The sequence below is a fragment of the Bos indicus genome, chromosome 3 (genome assembly GCF_029378745.1).
Source record: "Bos indicus isolate NIAB-ARS_2022 breed Sahiwal x Tharparkar chromosome 3, NIAB-ARS_B.indTharparkar_mat_pri_1.0, whole genome shotgun sequence".
Lineage (NCBI taxonomy): Eukaryota > Metazoa > Chordata > Mammalia > Artiodactyla > Bovidae > Bos > Bos indicus.
This window is the reverse complement of record NC_091762.1, coordinates 84735666-84755499: the sequence shown is the minus strand read 5'-3', so window position 1 is coordinate 84755499 and position 19834 is coordinate 84735666. Positions and strand designations below refer to the sequence as shown.

Genomic DNA, 19834 nt, shown 5'->3' with positions numbered 1-19834 from the left:
CCGGGGATCTTCCCGACCCAGGGATCGAACTCAGGTCTTCTGCATTGCAGGCAGACTCTTTACCAACTGAGCTACTAGGGAAGCCCTCTCTATATTTAGTTCTCTGTATTTATGAAAAAGTTCAAACGAAGCTTATGAGGTGTTAGTTCAAATATAACTTCAGATGCATGTTATAGGGTCAAGTTTTTCCAACATCCTATACCTTCTATATTATCTTAAACAATAGTGAATTCATGATAATGGTTAAAAAAAAAAAATCCCTGATTTTAAAAAAGTCTTATTTGTATAACACCATTTACCTAGTGATGTTATGTACATTATCTCATTTAATTCTTACAACTCACTATTGTTATCATAAATTCTAAAGACCAGAATATTGAAGCATGGAAAAAAATTACCCTGTGCTGTGATCCTCAGGTATGTTCTGAATCCTTCTTTAAAAAAGGTTATGTTATACGTAGCATAGTGTTTATAGTAAGAATGTTTTCTGTCCTCTGCGTGTGTTTTGGAAGGCCGTGCATCATATACAAGTCTCTCTTGATTTTTAAGCTAGTCAGACTACCCTTTCCATAATCCCCTCCTCGAATTTAAGCCATCCTGAATAGAGGAGCTTTAATCAACCAGCTCTATTATTGGTTCTGTAAGACCTTGACATTTGCAAACTTTATTTTCTGTCTTTTGTCCCACACAGTAGCCACTCTTGCAAATCAACCTTGGGAAGTTAGCATTCTTAATGAAGATCTATAGGAGACTTTCTCCTTAGACTGTAAATCAGCTCTTTCAAGGCACCATTCATCTCTTCCTTTGAGCGCATGAATTGGTATATGGCACCTTACAAGAGCTCATTTATCTTACGTGGGTTCCTAGCTATTCCCTCTGCCCACTTCCCCTGGATCGCTGGAGATCAAGGCAGAAGTGCAGCAGGGGATGGCTGTGTACTTTGAAAGTTGCCAAGGTCAGCTGAGGTGCCTGTGGCGTTGACTTACAGGGAGCTGGTACTGAGTATCACCCATAACTTTTAGGGCGGTATCATCCACACCAGCAAAGGAGCTAATTTGCTAAAGCATTCGAGTTACACTTGGTTAATTAAAGGTGGCTAGAGGACAGACGACAAAACGGTAGGAGAAAAAGTTTGTTACTCTACCCAACCATTAGAGAGTCTTTTTCCTCTTTAACATTTGTCCAAATTATACAGGCCTCCTTTTGACTTCATAATTAATTTTATACTGGTGAGAATGATGAACTTTCATGTACCTCAGCTATATCCTAGGTGCTTTTACAAATATCTTATTTTTTTATGCAATCCTACCATGATACAGGATCCATTATCCTCATTTCTCATATGACTAGATGATCATTACTGAGATTAAATAAGAATACATAACCAGAAGGGCAGAATCGGGATTCAAAACCAAGCATCTCCAACATTTGCCTCTGTGACCATCCTCTGGCAAGGCTGCGGCTTTATTGGAATCAACCACTGTTCAAAGGATGTGGCACACTATGCATCACATTCTGCTAACAAATTAACTGAGGCAGAATGCTGGTGTGAGCTTGCAGCTAGCAGTGGACTCCGAGGCCAAGCTTACATTGCTAATAGTGCTAATAATTGTTTTTATAGTTTGGATTTCCTCACAAACAGACTCTAAGACAAAGGTTTGTACTTTATTTGGGAGGCGGTCCCCCAGAATATGGGGAGGGAGTAAGTCCAGTAAAAGGTGCCTTAATGAGCAGACTACTGCTGTGAGCAGCTGGGTCTCAGTCCTGGGCGACCCCCGCTGAGAGACTAGAGCACATGCCTCCGACTTGTTTCACTGAGGGCCAGCTCTTGTCCTTCGTTGCTTGAGATTGCTCCTGGGCACATTGCTTCTGTTCTTCCAGCCTGTCCCACTCTGCCCTGTGAACAGAGAAAGCCCTGAGGCAGAGGGACTCAGGTGTTTGAGGTGGGAAGGCTGTCCACCCCAGCTGTAGGTGACCTCCAGGGTGGGAAGGGCACCAGTAGTTTCTGCTGCATTTGCTTTTGAAGCCAACATTTGGTGCTGATAAGGATGCATCTAGATCGGTGACCCGGACTAGAGGGTTGACACCTTGTAGGAGCCACGCAAGGCAGCAGCGAAGGCAGTGAAGCTGGGATTAGTCCCAAGGGAGGAAGGAATCAAGGAATCGGAGTCAGGCAGACTCAGGCTTTGGTCCCATTGAAGTGAAGTCGCTCAGTTGTATCCCACTCTTTGCAACCCCATGGACTGTAGTCTACCACACTCCTCCATCCATGGGATTTTCCAGGCAAGGGTACTGGAGTGGGTTGCCATTTCCTTCTCCAGAGGATCTTCCTGATCCAGGGATTGAACCCCGGTCTCCCACATTGTAGGCAGACGCTTTACTGTCTAAGCCACCAGGGAAGTCTATTCTGCCATTTATTAAATATGTGTTAGCAAGTCACTTAATTGCTTGGAGCCTCGGTCTTCTCATCTATAAAGTGGCCATGACTGCCTTACAGGGTCGGTAAAAAAAAGCCTTTGTAAATTATAAAGAGATAAGCAGCCCTCCGCCTTGCTCCTGTTGGTGCTCCTGATGGAGGCATCTGATGGAGTACTCGGTCCTAGTGGAGCTTTGATTGAGGCTGTTTGTTTTTTTGTGAAGCTCCTGAAGAGCGAGTACCATCTTAATGCCCCGGGAAGCCTGTCCTCAAAATATCCTGACACTTGGGAAGTCAAAGGTCAGTGAATTCAAACCTTGTATAGGTACCTCCTTCTCAGCATGGTGTCTGGCCAACTGATTTGCCATACCTCCCTGTGGAGTGCTGATTGTTTTTCTGGTGAGAGTTGATTTGGATTTGAACCCTCTCAATCAAGCACTGGTTTTCCTAAAGGTCCACCAGCTGTTTTAGAAGACGTCAGCGAGGCTTTCATCTCTCACATTCCCAGTTTGGTGTCTGACCAGGGGCTGACTCTTAAACAGGTGGTTGATGTCAAGTGAATCAGGACTCTCTCCACATGTGAGTTTGGCCCTAATGTAGCCAAGAACTGGGTGGATGGCTCATTTTGGTAGTCACCCTTCAGTCCCCTCGGCTCCTTGGGGAGTTACAGACCAGGAGGAGAACACACAGCCCTGGTTATACCCTGTACATCCAACATCATGCCCAGGACTTTAGCCCACCCACCCTGTCAGCCCCTGACTTGAACTCCATCACTCAAGAGGGAGCATTAAAAAACCCACACCTCTGACTCATGCTTTGATTTTGCGGCCTAAAGAGGCAAAGACGCTGTAAGGAGCTTTTAGGGGCCATCACCATGGAGCCTCTTTATTGCCTAGCAAGAGCCTTAAATGATAATGGGAAACCTCACTATTGATTGGCTGACTCTTAATTCTTCCTCTTTGGGTTTTGAAGTAGAAGTGATGGTCCAGAATATTTATATTACTCATTGGATATATTAAATTAAACATACGAAAGTCCTGAAGCCATTTAAGATGAGGTTGCAGCACTGGTGAATAGGACTTTATTACCAAAAGAGGGAATAGTAGCTTTTAGTTGTGGCTTAGCTGGAAAGTATATTGATGATAAGAATGGTTCAGCAGAGGTCTTGGGACTCTCAGAAGGAGCTCAGAGTGTGTTTCCTTTTAAGAAAGTTCTTCAGGCCCATTCTCTATAAATGTGATGTGATGGGGCTATGATGTGATGGAGGGTGTCCTGGTGATGATAAGCCCTGTTGACATCTTGACAAAGGCTGTTATTGGGCTGTTAAGGACTAATGCTTGAGTTCTGGGGCTCCAAGTCTCAGAAGAAAATGCCCACTCACTATAGGTAGACACATGAAGGACAACCTTACTGGACATTGTGGGGTTTAGACTTTATTTCTCTCTCATCTTAAACCTGGTGGAAATTAGAATGGATGAGAGGATTAGATGATTCTGTTAAATGGCTGGTCAGGTACATTAGGGCTATAATTTTTGTTTCAAAAGATTTCAACCCCTAAACAAAATGCAGAGCTGTGGCTGTGAAATGGTTAACATGACTGCCTCTCTTACAGGTTTCCCCAGATATGCTTACTTGGTGTACAATGGATAATTGTTAGCTCTTGTTGTGCAGATGCTGTTGCAGATGGAGTCCTGTACCTGCATGCATAGCAAATGAATTAGACTGGCAATCTCCTTTATAAAGCATAAATATGTAATTTGTTCAGCTGTTGTAATTAAATATGTATGTGTGAAACAGCCACCATTCAGGTCATTAATGATGCGCCATGCCAAATTAGAGCTTACAGACAGTAATGTACATTGTTGTGCAATGAGGGAATTGCAAATAACATAGCTAAGCCTTTCTTAGTAAAGTGATGCATTCAGCAGCTTTAAAAGGAATATTTACAGTTGTAACATTATTTTTATTTAGAAGGTACTTTTTTTGTTCAATGTGAAAGTCTATAAGATGGAATTACTTTTATCACCAGTTTAGTTTTATTAATGTTTTAACATTTTATCGTACAAATGCCAGACTTTTTTAAACATGCTGCTTAGTGATAAGTCTTAAGTATCTACTTACATATAAAACAGCAGTTGCCCCTGTTTTTCTACACGGTTATGATAGAATTGATGTATCATAGCACCTTGGAATGTCTTGATTATTTCATTGCATTAAAAAAAAAGCCCTCATAATATTTCAACTCTATTCCCCACTGATAGATAAAGAAATTCCTCTGACAGTAAACAGTCTTTTTATTTCCATAGAAATTGAGCTGAGAAAAATGCAGTTATCAAAATATAAACAAATAAAAGTGGTAAATTTGCCTCTTGTGCTTCAATTTCCAATGAATTACTTGTGAATCCAAGGAATTTCCTAAGAAAAGTGTCATCCATGGGTCAGAATGGTTGTTTTTAAAATTTTAAGGCCCAAAATTTATGAAGTTAATGCACTTGGGAAAATTGTTGTTCTGTCCTTTTTCTCCTTGGTTTCGTGTTCCAGTCTTTAAAATACTTGAAGCCGAAATTTAAATATATTAAAACTATTTTTATTTTAAATTCTTTCTGCATTTTTCTGCATTTGTATTTTGGTTGCCTACAGACACTCTATTTTTAACATGCATGTTGTTTTGACGGTTGGTACTGAGACTGTAAGAGCTAACCATCTTGACCTTTCTGTTCACCAGGTCAGCAGGAGGAAGCGTCTCAGAGTTAATTCTGTCTTGTTCACAGCTGGGGACAGAACATTCCTCTGTGATCCGCTTGCCCATGATTTGCTGAGATCTCTTGGAAGTCAAACTTGATACTATAAGTCCTGGGCTTCTGAGGTGGAGCAAAGATCAACCTTACTGACACATTTGGTTAAGAATTAGATTAGACAAGACCTCTGTGGTCTTTAAAAGTTTCACAAACAGTTGAAAATGGAATCATTTGGTACATTATCTTAGTTTTGCAACAAGTTCCAATTTAGAAATTTCTTTAAGCCCAATATAAACCAAGATTCAGGACCTTGAAGAATTTTCAAAGTTAGGACTCTAAAACAGTGGGCATGGATGTAAAATTTTATTTTCAACAAAACAGCAAGTATTTTAATTAAGCAAGTATGTGTTATATTAGAAAGGATTGAAACCATAACAACTTGGCTTGCTTTATATAAATTATTATTTTATATTGTCAAGAATTTTTACTTAAGAGATTCTCTTATCCTCATAATCTCTGATTTTTCTGTACCATTTTTTCTGTAACTTTTCAGTTCAACTAAACAGAAACATTTAATTTCAGCATTGAAGAAGTTTGATTCATACATTATTGTTTATGAAATAGAAATGTTATACAGATGACAATAATTTAAAAATATGGTGACTTGTCTTGGTTGTATTCAAACTGCCCTGAATACTGAAGACCGAAATCCATGAAAAGTCTTTGCTCTGCTAGCTTCTTGCTTAGCATAAACTATGAACTCATAACTTTTCTGCAAAGATTTTCTTGAAGATCCTTTTCTCATTTAGTTCCTTTATCCCAGTTAGACATCTTAATCTTTTGATGGGCAGCTGCTTTTATTTCTACGTGTTTCAGAACTGTAGCACGGGTGAAATAGCTTTAACTAATGTCAGTCCATGCCGTTGCAAAAGAGTTGGGAAACGGCTTAGCGACTAAATGACAACAAATGTATATTTTGGTATTTGGAGAGAGAATTTGAAGGATGCTTTATTTAAAATACCCTATTACAGCTATCAGAGGTCTCTCCTAATTTATTTTCTTGCAGGTATTTCAAAGATGCTTAATCATCAAATGATGATTGAGGAATTTAATGATAGAATAGATAGGAATGAGAATTGGGAGGTGCGGAGGAGTCATTGGATCTGAGAAATGCCCGTAGTTTGGCGAGGTGGGACTGTGTGAAAAAGGCATAGGCCCTATTGAGGTAGCTTCAAGAAGTGGACGCTTGTTTTGGAGTAGTGGTAGCAGGTATATATGGTTTGGCTCATTCAGGCCCCTCTCTCCGGAGGGACACATGTAAAACCATCAGCATGTCTATTGGTCTTGTATTAACTGTGGCAAGGTTGTGTATTAAAGAACATAACCATCACCAAAAGGGTGGGAACACCCCAGTGGCAGTGGCTAGTGGCCAGGTGCTTTAGGATAGCACCGCAGGCAAGCCTGGCCAATCAGATGCGCTCTCTTGCTGGCAGTTGCTCCTTTGGCCACCACTGCAGTAAACACTTTCCCTTGGATGTTGGTTTTCTGTTGTGTCTGGCAGCCACACAGGGCTGCTTGAACTTTAGCCAGAGGCAAATATTTATACATCAGAGTGTGCAGTGTTCAACTGGTCAGGCCTGAGAGGGAGAGTGAGAGACCTCCGTGCCTTCTGGCCAAAGAGGATGTGTTTCCCCCCGTGCCCCCATCCCACCCCCTTTCCACCGAGTGACATGGTGAAGTGGGACCATCCTGGAGGTCACAGGAGCTGGGGCTGCCTGTGCTGCTTTCCCAAACGCATCCAGGCACAACCTGGGGGTGTGCTTTCTGAAGGGAGGGCGTCCTGACATTGCTGCCTGCTCCTCTAATTTCTCTTGGAAAGTTTACAGTTAATATTTTCCCTGGAACACTGTCAAGCTTTTGACAGAGCCCGAGTGTATGCCGAACTGTGAAATCGAGCCCGAGAAGCAAGTTGTGAGAAATCTGTTTCTACTCAAATCCGTAAGGTTTCGTGAAAAACAAAAACAAAAACAGAAAACTTCAGGGGGGAAGCCGGGAGCGGGTCCGGGCCGGCCTCTCGTGGTGCGGGCTCGGCCGCCATTTTAAGAAGCCGGCGCAGGGCGACGCTGGGCTCCTTACATGGCGGCTGTATTTACTCGGCCGCAGCCAATCACGCCGGCCGGGCCGGGCACGTGACGCGCCACGAGGGCACGCTCAGCCATTTCCTCGCTGCTGAAAAACTTGCTACCTCCACAGAGCACTTTACCTTGTTTTGCATGCCAAATGTTCCTGCAGAATGTGTCTAGCAGACTGGCATTTGTCCATAAAGTTATTTTAGTAGGTAAAAAGTCTCTGAGCACTTGAGCTTTGTGCATTCTTTATGTAAAATGGATTTCCCTTCTTGGCCAGAGGCCAAGGGTGCAGCACACTCGCTGGGTGAGAAGAGAGCTTCTCTGCTGAGAAACTGGTGGACCGACACACTCTAATTTTTTGGCTTCTGACCAAACAAGCTCGATGGATGCCAAAATTCAACAAAATAACACATTATTGTGTGATAGGAGCCCTACTCGAAGAGAGCAGGAACTCGGAAGAACTTCATACTGTCCCCCCTCCCCCTATTTTTTTAAAGCATTGTCACTTTGGGGAGCTTGCTTTGGGAAACAAGAGGAAAATAGCAAAATGCAGCCTAGAGACTAAGGTATGATTTGCACATAAACGTGAAGGAAGGAACTGAAAGAAAACAGGAGTTTAAAATTGCTTTTATGAACTTTTCCCAGACATAACACAGTTCCATGACTTGACTGTTACTCGGATTCTTAACCCTGTAGGCTCCATCTATGTGTCCAGGCTGAATGGTGGGCTACTTAATGTGCAAATAAGAATTTACGTGAGATTTAAACACTTTAAAAGGACTTAAATCTAAGGATACCTGTAAATACCAATAATGGAATCTTGGCAGGCTTATTAGGAACAGCAGAAAATGTCGTATTTTACATGTTTTATTGTGCTTTTGCCCCCTGACGTCTGACTTTGAAGTCTATTAAATTACTTGTGTAAGTCAGGTGAGCTGGCTGTACCTCAATTTCCACATAGGTAAAACGAAGACATGAAAGAAGATAGTGAAGATCTTTTTGAGCTCCAAGGGCACTAAAAGTTGGATTTGAATAAACAACAGGCAGAACTATAAAACAAATCCTCAGTTACTGTATGGAAAGTTATCAATCAAAAGGGGAAAGGGGAAATATCTCTAGTTCAAACCACCATCATCCTTCCTCGAAATACTTCTGTAATCCTGAGTGTTCAGGGTTCTTCCCAACAGCAGCGAGAACAGCATTTAAAGAATTGAATTAGTTTTTTTTAATCATCCCTCTGCTTAAAAATCTCTTGTGGTTTCCCATGGATTTAGAATAAAATCCAAACTTGATGCCATGGCTTACAGATGCTGCCTGGTCTCCTCCAACCTCATGTTATACCAAGGGACTCGTTGGATGGCTTACTGACCTTATTCTGGTTTTTGGAACCTGGCAACTTCTTTGCTCCTTGTTGTCTGCTTAGAATACTTTTTTTACCCTGGCTCTTCCTGTGGCTGGCTTATTCTTACCTTTCGGCTCCCACTTCAAGTGATACCTCTGTAGAGAAACATTATATCTAAAATCAGCCTTCATATTGATATTTTCCTTCATACTTTTAGCAATCTGGAGTGGTCTTGTTGATTTATTTGATTACTCATTTGAAACCCATTTTCAGTCCCACAGTAATAGGAGTCATGTACTGTTCTGTTTTCTATTTTTTGTACCACATAGAAGCACATTGGGAATGAAATGGTCAAGTTAGAGTACTCCAAAATACGAACTTCATTTACTTTTAAATTTCACTGAAGAGTCCTATATTTTATTGCTTACATTCAGAAAAGTTTTATCATAAAATGCGTTACTAGATTAAGGCTTTCACTTCTGTTTGGAGAGGCAGTGGAACACATTGGCTCAGAGAGGACACAGCTGGGAGCCCTCAGGGGGCCTGTCCTTGGATCTTGGCTCTGCCCCTGACCAGGGGGGTGAGCTCTCCACTTCAGTTTCCTCATCTATAGAGTTCAAAATAAGTTCCTTCATTACAGGATTATTGTGAAGATTACATGCAATATCATATGTAAAACTCGCATCACAAAAACATTAACATTTACTACTATTGTTACTACCACTGCCATTAATTAAGAACACTGTGACAGGCTGAGTCCTGCAGCAGGAATGCCACTGCTCTAAGACACAGGCCTCTCCATTCGTCCATGGACGGGACGTCTGTGTCAGTGATCCGCTAGAGGTGTCTTACCTGCAGTACATTGTGCCAGGAGCTGTAGGGATGTGTGAACAGAGCATTAGTGGGTACAGAAAGGGAGCATCTCCCTCCCCGCAGACAGCAAAGATGCCTTGGGAGAAGGAGCACTGGGCTAGATTAAGTTGCCCTTCAGGTAAAATATGTTTTTGTTGTTGCTGTTTAGTTGCTTAGTTGTGTCGGACTCTTTGTGACCCCATGGACTGTAGCCCACCAGGCTCCTCTGTCCATGGGATTGTCCAGGCAAAAATACTGGAGTGGGTTGCCACGTCTTTCTCCAGGGGATCTTCCTGACCCAAAGATCAAACATGTATCTCTTGCATTGCAGGTGGATTCTTCACCGCTGAGCCACCAGGGAAGCCCGATATATGTTCCTTAGAGATAATAATGGCAGCTAATACCTATGTAATTCTTTCACTAATGCACCCAGGTAGCAAGACACTCTTAAATGTCTTGTATTATTTAATCTTCTCTAAGTATTATCTCATTTAATCCTCCCAGCAGCCCTGTGAAGCCGTATGATTAGCCCCATTTTACAGAGGAGGAAACAGCCAAAGAGAGGTTAGATGGCATGCCCAAGATGGCACAGCTATCCAGTCCCAGGATCGCATATGTTTTTGCTGTTAGAACATGATAGCTACCCTGCTCAGTCACTTTGGCATTCTTTGGTGCTCTGTGATTGCTTCCATCATGTATGAAAACCCTGAAAGGATTCTGCGAAGAGACTGTTTCACCTTGTTAGCCCCTGGTGCCTTATTGGTAAATGTCAGCTGTAACAGTATCCACCTACCTTGTAGGGTGATTATGAGAATTAAATGAGGTAATTCGGGTAAAGGGCCTAGCATATTGCTTAGCATATGGTAAGCATTGAACAAATGCTTGCCATAACTAGTATTGTTGTTTGTTTAGCCGTGTTGAAATGAGCTTTGTGATCCCCTGGGATGGGTCTGAGCCCTCCTTCTCCTGGTAGCCCTCACGGGGAGGATAGACTCCCAAAGAGAAAAAGTTGGCAGCAGCCGAAATGGCCCGCCACCCAGGTTGTTAGCATCGTCCCTCAGCTGCCTCTCCAACTGCCATGACTGCTTTCCTAATTTAAAAATTACTCTTCCCATTTTATATTTCGGCTCAGAAATCGATGCATCTGTGAGGCAGTTTGTTTTCCCGGGAAAGTGTAAGGAGCCCCTGGTGGTGGTATGGAGACGCGCTCGGTTTAGACTCAATATTGCCACCCACTCCCTCTGCAGTGTCAGAGAACACTGGGGAAGATCTGTTCCTCCCCCTTGCACACTGGGGACTGCAGGCCGTCCCATCCTCCAGGGCTCTGCTTTTCTGCGGGTGTGGGGAAGCATTGATTCCTTGCACCTTGCCTCCTCCTCTTTGTGCCTCTCACGTTTCCCTATCTTCCAGACTTCAGCACTGGATTGACGCCCCTGTTTCTCATAGCCAGGGTTCCGTGCCCACTAAAATCCAGGGCAAGGCTCTTCAGAGCCCGATTTCCCATTTCCTCTTAGTGGGTTTCTGCGAGAGTCGATGGTGATCCATTTGTGCCTGGACGAGGCGGTCCTTCAAGGGGGAGGCTCTGCTGCCTCTGACTGCAGTTTTAGTGCAGGTGGGCCGTGTGTTTGTTGGAGAGGTGGGGGGCTTGGTGTGGCTAGTTGTGTAAATGAAATGGAGTGGGCTTATCCTTGAAGTTTTCTTATGTGACCATCTTTAGATTTCAGAGAAGGAAGAACACAGTTCCCAAAGCACCGAGAGTCACAACATATAAATAGCTCTGCTGAGTTGAACAAAAGCGCCTATTGTGTGGTGCGCTGCAGAGCAAGATGTATACTGGGAACTCGGAACAAGATACTAGAGATTTCTTTTGTTTCTTTTTTAACTTGAGCTTGAAAAATTTGTTTTCCCCATATGAATTATGCATTCAGTCTTGGATCTTAAAACAGACTAATTTAATAATGTAGGTTCGAATCCTGGCCATGCCACTTGGCACTGTTTGATTTCAGCCAAATTATTTAACTCTGTGCTGCTGTTGTTATTTAGAGGAATTTTATAATTAATCTTATAAGGCTTTTATGGTGGATGGAAATCTCTTCTCTCAAAGTTGGTAATCAGTCATTTGGTGTACCTGAACATTTCCTTCATTAAAAGTTGGGGCAGGTTATAGTCATTATTTTACCATTGAACTGTTGCTACCTACCAGTCCATACCTAATTTGTATTTTTTCTAAATTAAATAAATTGCTGAAATTCATATAACTGGTACTTGAGTTGATATTCAAAGCCCTGTATATCTGATTCCCTCTGTAGATAAATTATTTAAGTACAGTAAATGTTACCTCATCTGTGAAACAAGGATAGTAATACCTACGTAACAGGCTCTTTGTGAAGATGACACATGATACGCGTGAAGAATGGCTGGTTAGATGCCTTCATAAATTTGAGGGCATCATGGCTAGTCAGTCATTCAGGCTCATCATCAACCAACAGATTATCTGTGATCAATTCAAAGCGGGTGTAGGCAAGGTGAGGGGGTCAAAGAGATGGGTGGTCTTCTGTGGCCAGGAGAAGGCACGTAAAGGGCAGGCAGGGTGAAGAGGAGGAGGACTGGATAGTCAAGGCAGACAGAGCAGGAGTCCTGAAGGTGAGGTGTGAGGTTGGGCCTGATCTTTGGGCAACAACTGGAGTTCTGCATTTCTTTCTGCTTTCTGTCTAGGTAGCACATGGCCTCAGAACCTAGAGTATAGGTATGGAGAAAAGGTTCTGTATGTGGCTCAAGGATAAGCCACAGGTGCTTTTTCTGTTTTCAAATAAATACTGTGTTTCTAAATCGGTAAGTTAACTATGAATGTTTTATTATACAGGATCCGTTTGCCTGTGTTAGAAAAGACTTCCTTGTCTTCCATGTAAGGAGAGCCGGCCAACAGGAGTGCTGGGAATGTTGGGTCATAGGCCCTCATTAAATACGTGCTGATGGATTGATTTGGTTTGGATCACATCAGGAATTAGGGAAACTCTCATTCACATCTACAGTTTTCGGATAAGGGAAAATGTCATATCTGGCTATGTCTGATTATAAGGCTATTGAGTTTTGATAATGACAGCATTTATTGAGTGCTTCTTGGTGGCAGGCAGGCAGTGTTGTGAGCTTCTGTATCAGTTATTTAAGCCTCACAGTACCCTCTGTGTGAGTTACTATTCTCCGATTTCCTGAGTAGAAAATGGGCACCAGTCAGGTGACTCCAAAGCCACTGTCTTAATCACCCCACATGTCTGCAGTCAGAATAGTTCCATCTTCACGGTACTTTGGACTGATGAATCTTCACCCCAGCGCCACGAGGTTGGTGAATTCCTTCGTTTGCTGGGTAGTTATTATTTCTGTGCGCCTAGAATTGGGCGAGGCATAGGATGGAATATGGGATTATTCCTGGAGGCTAAGTCATTTTCCTAAGTAGCGCTGCTGTCAGAATTGTAATTTAAAGTCCCGAGTTCATGGCTCCCAGTCTTGTAAAACAGACACACACACTCTATCCTATTCTTATGGTTATGTCACAGGAATGATTTGCGTTTATTCAGTCACAAATAGGGCAGAGTGGTAGCTAATCTGTCTCAGGATTTGTTGCACATTTTCTTATTTACACATGTTAGGATGTAATTGATTGGATCTGATTTGAGGCATCTACTGAAACAAACAAATAAAATGCTTTATGACCTTTAGGTATAAAGTTTGGAATCAGAATATGTGTGAAATCAGAATCCAGGAACATGAGTTGGATGATATTCTTAAAATATAGACTCTATCTGATTGCCCTTATATCTAGGATTTTAGTTATATGACTAAGACTTGGGTTTCTTGCAAGAGTAACTCCTTTTCTTTCCTTCCTGATGGCAGGCTTTATATCATTTTTGGTACTGAGCACCAAACTCTCCTGGCAGCTTTTTAATTGAGGTTTTGTAGTTTTAATAGTCTGGTATTATAAAAAGCCAAGTTTGTGCCAGAATTTTTCCAAGACCAGACATGAGCTTTGACACCACAATAAATTAAAGATAAATAAATAAAGAAACATGGCAGTGAAAATGTGAGAAGATTTTTTAATTTTTTTTGGGTTAAACTAGCATGTGAGCCCTACTTGTAAATTTCAGGCATGTTTTCTTAGTACTTCAGCTCAATGTTACAATGCTTAGCTACATTAATCTGTTACTGGGTAACTCCAGAAAGAATGTTAGACCAAACCATTAGGAGATTGGTGTTTTTTTTGTTTTTTTTTTTATCCCTGTGTGCATTATTGAAATTTGACAACATTCTCATAGTCTCTGCTTTCATTTAAGGATTGGCTATCAAAAATAGGGGTAAGTGAAAGGAACCAAGAGAACTAATGACCAAATGAATAGTAGTATTTAAAGTCGCAAGTTGCTATGATACAGGCTTCACCGTGACCTGGATGGATAAGGGCTAAACAGGATTTGCTTTCTGGAGAATCTGGGTGCCTGTTCCACCAATTCTGTGTGTCTGCTGCCTGCCTTGTCGGCCTCCTCCTTTTCCCAGCACCACTTATTTCGGTTCTGAGAAACAGCTTCCTCCCATTGCACGCACCAGTTCAATCAGGCAGGAGATAGTGCTGAAGGTTTTTGATGCCGTCAGCTCCTGGTGTGTAGACAGGAGCTCTGTTTGGGAGAACCTTGTGAGAGTGGTTGTGATGAGTGTCTTTCTGGATTCTGACCTCTTCTCAACTCAAGGCTTTCAAATTGATCGATTTCTGTTCCTTCTCTCTCTCCCCCTCCCACGCTCTCCCTCCCCCTTCTATTTCCCTTTCTCTCTCTCTTCCATAACACAAAATGGGGATGATTGCACTGATCAAACCCAAGACCTGCCTTGCTTCACAAATACTGGTAAATCATTTGGAAGCCATTGCTTGTCTTTCAGATGCTCAGTGATGGTAGCCCTCATCTAGGCACTAGAGTTTGGAATTGAGTTTGCTCCTGTAGGAACCTGCTTTCTTTTTCTAAACCGTGTCTTAAAATTTACAAAAAAGGCCTTAAGAAGCTTTGAAGCAGATTAAAAATAACCCAACAAAAAACTTCCTTCTCTTTCTTTAGTCTACTAAACTCTGTCTAATTTTAGGCCACCATGCGGAACTAAAGCTTTTATTGAGGTTTGAAATGTCAAAATAAGGAGGGATTTGTGTATATTTTCACTTTTGACTTCGTTTACTGGAAGTGCTGAAGCACCAAGTGGGAGGCAGTTTTGGAAGTATTTCTGATCTAAAGAGGAAGTTCCATAAATCACCCATGGTAATGTCTCTTTTGGTATTCTGAGGAAATGTGGGTGATTCCCATCATGCCTCCTGGTCTTTGACCACGTACCTGGCCCTAACTTGGATTTCATAATTTGAGCATTTTAGTTGTTCACTCTTGAAAATGTTAATACTCAGATTCTTAAGGTCTTCTATTAAATATTTTTAAGATTTGCCTAGTACAGAGTTCAAAACTGGCAGGCACTGTCAGAACCCTGTGCTTTGCTTAGTCGCTCAGTTGTGTCCGACTCTTGGCGACTCCATGGACTATAGCCCACCAGGCTCCTCGGTCCATGGGATTCTCCAGGCAAGAATACTGGAGTGGGTTGCCATGCCCTCCTCCAGGGGATCTTCCCAACCCAGGTCTTCTGCATTGCAGGCAGATTCTTTACCATCTGAGTCACCAGGTAAGCCCAAGAATACTGGAGTGGGTAGCCTATCCCTTCTCCAGGGGATCTTCCTAACCCAGGAATTGAACTGGGATCTCCTGCATTGCAGGTGAATTCTTTACCAGCTGAGCTACCAGGGAAGCCTGTGAGAACCCTATGACATGGGAAAAACCATTGTGATTGAATGTGCCCCCAGAACTATCAGTGTTGGCCATGTGTTTGGTTTGCACAAATTTATAAAAAGTTTGTGTGCTTGTGAAAATTTTAATCTCTGCTCTTCAGAATATATTATTTAGTTGCTAAGTCGTGTCTGACTCTTTTGTTCTGAACCCAATGGGCCTGCCTGCTTCCTCGGTCCAGGGGATTTTCCAAGCAGAAATACTGGAGTAGGTTGCCATTTCCTTCTTCAGGGGATCTTCCTGACCCAGGGATCGAACTCATGGCCCCTGCTGTGTCTCCCGCATTGCAGGCAAGCTCTTTACTGCTGAGCCACCTGGGAAGCCCACCATTCAGAATAGTTGAGTATAAAATTGAGAAGGAAAGTATAAGAAAAGAAGCTTTCCAGTGACTCTCAGTATCTCTCTTTTGGTCACTGAGTGCTATGAAAAGGGTCTTTTTCATTTCCAACTTTTCTGCTCTTTGAAATCTCTTTCATAGAATTACATTTAGAGATAAATGGAACTTACTCTGCCTCCTCCATAACCCCCACCCCTCTCCATCTAGAGAAAGATAGAGTAGCCTCTGAATGAGGTGTAACAGAAATAAGTGGGTTCTAATAGATAGTCAAAATTAGTAATTCTCTATTGACAAGGGTGCAGTGGAGCTTTTCAGTGTTATTCTGCAGATGTTTTCTCTGATAATGTGGTAGAAAAGTGTTGATGAAGGATCATCATCTATAGTCAGTTCTGTTTTGCTTCTACCAAAGATGATAGACAAATATGACGCATTTCCCAGACAAGCTACAAATTCCCTGTGTCCCAGAAATAATTTATGCTGGTTAATACATTTATTTTATAATCTGCCCACTTTTTCCTTTAAAGATTTCCCCATTAATGTCCTTGTTGCCAGAAGGCAAATATCCTAATTTCATAGGATGGATACTTGTAGGACAGATTCTTTGGAGTTTATATCCTTACACTTAGGTTTTTATTCAGGGCTTTGTCTACATGTATCCAAAGTCAGCTTAACTTTTTGACCCAATTAACTGATTGGCCTGATGAATTTAATTAAAAGAGGGGAGGTATTGTGCAGAGAGGACCAGCATTAGTGTAATATGGTAGTTAAGATTAACAAGACTGATTTAATTTGGTAATTAATTCATTTGATAATTTGATTAACAAGATAATTTAGTGTCAGAGACCTGGGTTCAAATCCGTATTAGCTAGGCGATCTCATCTTAAGCATTTTAAGTGTGTTTCCTCCCCTCCCCACCTATAGCACATAACATAATAAGGGTGCAGGAAGAATTGGTGAAATCAGTCATGTAGAGTGCTTAGCCCAGCACTTGGCACAAACTCGCTGGTGGACAAAAGTACCTTTTGTTATGTTCTAGGATTTTTAGATGTATGTCCTCAGAAAGACACTGTGTCTCAGATTGCTGTCAGATTTCTTTCTGAGTAAACAGAATGACTTCTTTTTCTGAAGACATCAGTAGCACAAGTATCATATGGTCTCTGAATTTTCTCCACCTTTTTGCAGTTGAGGTATTCCTCCCTTTCTTATTCACATTGAACTTTAAGTCATAATGATAGTCCCAGTATTAAAAAAAAAAAGCATTTAATAATTTCTGTACAAGCTTATCTTACTTCATTTCCACAAAACTCTACAAGGTGCTCAAGGTAGAGGTTAGATCGTAGAGAAACAGAATTTTAGAGGAGGCAGGACACGTGGTGCCTGGACCGTCTCATTATTTGGTTGGTGCAGGAGCAGTGTGTTCAAGTGCTCTGTCGTTAGTGGCAAAGCTGGCAAAGCAGATCTGAGTCCAGTGCCCTTTCCACCACACCATGATGATCACTTCTCGTTTTAATTAAAAATGCCCTATTCCTGGCCCCTTATTGACAAGTTGTTCATAGCTCTTAATTTCTGGGGTTCTCGAAACTGTTTAATGAGCATATCTGGATTAAATCCAGATACTCTGACGATAAATGGTGCTCCTTTCAAGATACCTATCTATGTAAGTACAGCAGAGAATCCATAAGTTCCCCATCAGTTTCCCCATTTTAACATCATGGCTCTTTTCCTGTAGCCCTCTGAGAAATCAGTTCTATATATATACCTCTGCTTCTTTCTATCACCATCTCTTGTCACACATGCTCCTCTGACTATGGATGCCACTTTTAAAATAATGATAGCTAGGGATCAATACTGAAATATTTTCAATAAATTCTTATTTATCCTGTAATATCGGCATTACAGAGTTTCTAGTTATGTATTTAACAGATTTTCCTTTTCTCTTCTGTTTTATGGAATGTTAATTTTGTTCAACTGAGATTCCTTTGTCAGACTGCTCTAATTACTGGATCTTACATGATTATGAGTATGTATCCCTGTTAGTTAATATTATCTTAGCCACATAAGAACATAACCAATGCATGCAGCTAGTATGAAATGCAGTCCGATGGGCTATAAGTCTTTCACTTATACCTTCGTTTTCTTGAATCCTTTGTATTTCAGTTCTTATCTATAATTTACTCCCATAAAGGATATTGTTCTCCTGAGCTTTCTTCCATACCCCCCTCTGTACATTTGCCTCTTTCTTATTTTTGGTTACATTGTATCACGGAAAGTTAAGAAAGGTAAAAATATAATTTACTGTCTTATCTATATTATCTGTATTTAAATGTTTTACTTTTATTTCAGATTTATGAATTCTTTTATCTCCTGACAGTTTTAGCCTTTTCAAAGGTGAGGTTTGTTTTCTGTAAATGTTCTATAAATTGCCATTCTATGAAAGACTTATGAAAATTTACATATAACAGCATGTATTTTTTAGAATTATAAGAAATATCTCTTTTAAATGCTACTTCTTTATAATATTATTTCAGAGAGTAGGAATTCAACTGCAGTTTTTATAACCTAGTTTTATGATACCAGGAAAAAAATACATGTATAAATAAAGCAGAGTAAAATAACAGTTTTTAATTAGCTTGGTTTTTCTTACAGAGTAGCCGAATTTTTCATAGCAGAGACTTGATCTTTTGGGATAGATTTTGCTTTGTTTAATATTGATTGGAAAGTGTATTTTTTTTTAAGTTAGAGTATAGTTGATTTACAGTGTTGTGTTAGTTTTGGTGTAAAGCAAGTAATTCAGTTACACATATATATATATTCTGATTCATATTATTTTCCATTATTGTTTATTACAGGATACAGAGTATAGTTCCTTGTGCTGTATACAGTAGGACCTTGCTGTTTGTTATATTATATACAGTAGTTTGTATCTGCTAATCCCAAACTTCGATTCATCCCTCCCCCACTCCCCGTTGGTAACTAAGTTTGTTTTGTACGTCTGTGAGTCTGTCTCTGTTCTGTGAATAGTTTGTTGGTATCGTATTTTAGATTCCACATTTAAGTGGTACCACATGATACTTGTCTTTCTCCTTCTGACTTGAAAAGTGTATTTTAAATTCTGTACTTCACACTTTTATAAGTTTTTAACTTTATAAAGAAAATTAAAGGTAAATTTGCCTAGGAGGTATGTTCTTATTTTGTGTGTAGGTGCTTTCAGTGGATTTTAAATGAAATTTAGTGGTAGCTTTTGAGAAAATTGTAGCTATAGTGTGCTACTGAAAACCTAGGGTTAGGAAGCAATACCTAACACTTGATTTGGACAAGAAATTTGTATAAATTTTATAGAGGAATTTAGCAGGTAAAAAAAGTACATCCCCAAGGCAGTATTCATTTCATGTCGTAAACGCCTAGGTCTGTGGAGCTTTCTCAAGTTAAAGGAATCTTCACTTGAACCGGTTATTAATAAAAGCTAATTTAAGATAAATTTGGGAAGCGTCTGTCACTGAGAATATATATGCCTTTGTTTTTCTCTGTTGCTCATGAAGTTGCATTTTACTGCATTCTTGGTGTAGAACAAATTTTACACGCGATATATGACCGACTAGTGGCATTTTGTTTAAAAAAACTCATGCTTCAGAAGCTCATACAGGAGACTATGATATTTGTTTTTTGTTTTATCAGCATGCTTAATTTTTTGAAGAGTAACTGTATGCAGAATGCATATTTGCCGTTCAGACGAGCTAATGGGCTTACAACTGGAGGGTATAAATTCTAGTATCTGTGTTTTCCAGCTTGTAGCAGTGTTGTCTGAAGCCTGAAACGGCTGATGTTAATCTTCAGTTTGTTTTGTTGCTTTCCAAAAATTAAGTTGAAGTAAAAGAAAATGTGATGTAAATCAACTTCTCTGCATAAAGTCACAATACAAATAGTAAGATATAAAGTGAAATTTCCTATGTGTCATACTGTTTAAAAACTTTAAAGGATTGTGTGTGTTGTGTGTGTGTGTAATTGAAAAGGAGAAGCGGTAAATTGCTGGCTTTTCATCAAATTGATGAATTTTGAATTTCCACTTCAATGATAGTTCTACCTTAAACTCATTTGTCTGATTTGATAACAGTATTTGGAATGCAAGAAAGAGATAAGGATTTGGACCCTATATTTATAA

The 19834-nt window shown here is 40.7% G+C and overlaps 1 protein-coding gene across 4 annotated transcripts in view; it reads left to right on the top strand.

Annotated features, from left to right (window-relative positions):
• The window catches only part of NFIA (nuclear factor I A), a 399012-nt gene that overhangs the window by 98536 nt on the left and 280642 nt on the right, over window positions 1-19834 (top strand). Inside the window, exon 3 of one of the 4 annotated variants that reach the window (XM_070780245.1) lies at window positions 1-19834. This exon is cut by the window's left edge and continues 73379 nt beyond it; it is cut by the window's right edge and continues 59987 nt beyond it. The exons of the other annotated variants lie outside the window; for them this stretch is intronic. The gene's annotated coding sequence lies outside the window, so the exon portion shown is untranslated. 4 annotated transcript variants of the gene reach the window in all.